Consider the following 401-nt stretch of genomic DNA (forward strand, 5'->3'; position numbering starts at 1 on the left):
CTATACTTTTACACTGTTATACTCTCCTTGGAGTTCTTTCTGCAACCCCTTGGGTTTAGTCATCCCTTTCTTCAGCTCTTTTTATTGCTCTCAGAACTCTATGAAGGGCTGGCTTTGTGAACAAGAATTCCTTCAGCCTATTTATGTCATGGAAGATTTTTCTTTCCCCTTCAACTATAATAGACATTTTGGCTGGATATAGTAATCTGGGTTAGCATCTGTGGTCATTTAACACTGGGAATACTTTGGTCCAGGCTCTTCTGGCTTTCATAGTTTGCATTGAAAAGTCAGCTGTGATCCTAATGGGTTTTCCTTTATATGTGACTTGTTGTTTCTCTTTTGCAGCTTTCAGAATTTTCTCTTTGTTTTGTGCATGTAGTGTTTTTACTACGATGTGCCGT

This window comes from Nannospalax galili, unplaced genomic scaffold (assembly GCF_000622305.1).
Source record: "Nannospalax galili isolate Female #2095 unplaced genomic scaffold, S.galili_v1.0 scaffold522, whole genome shotgun sequence".
Taxonomy (NCBI): domain Eukaryota; kingdom Metazoa; phylum Chordata; class Mammalia; order Rodentia; family Spalacidae; genus Nannospalax; species Nannospalax galili.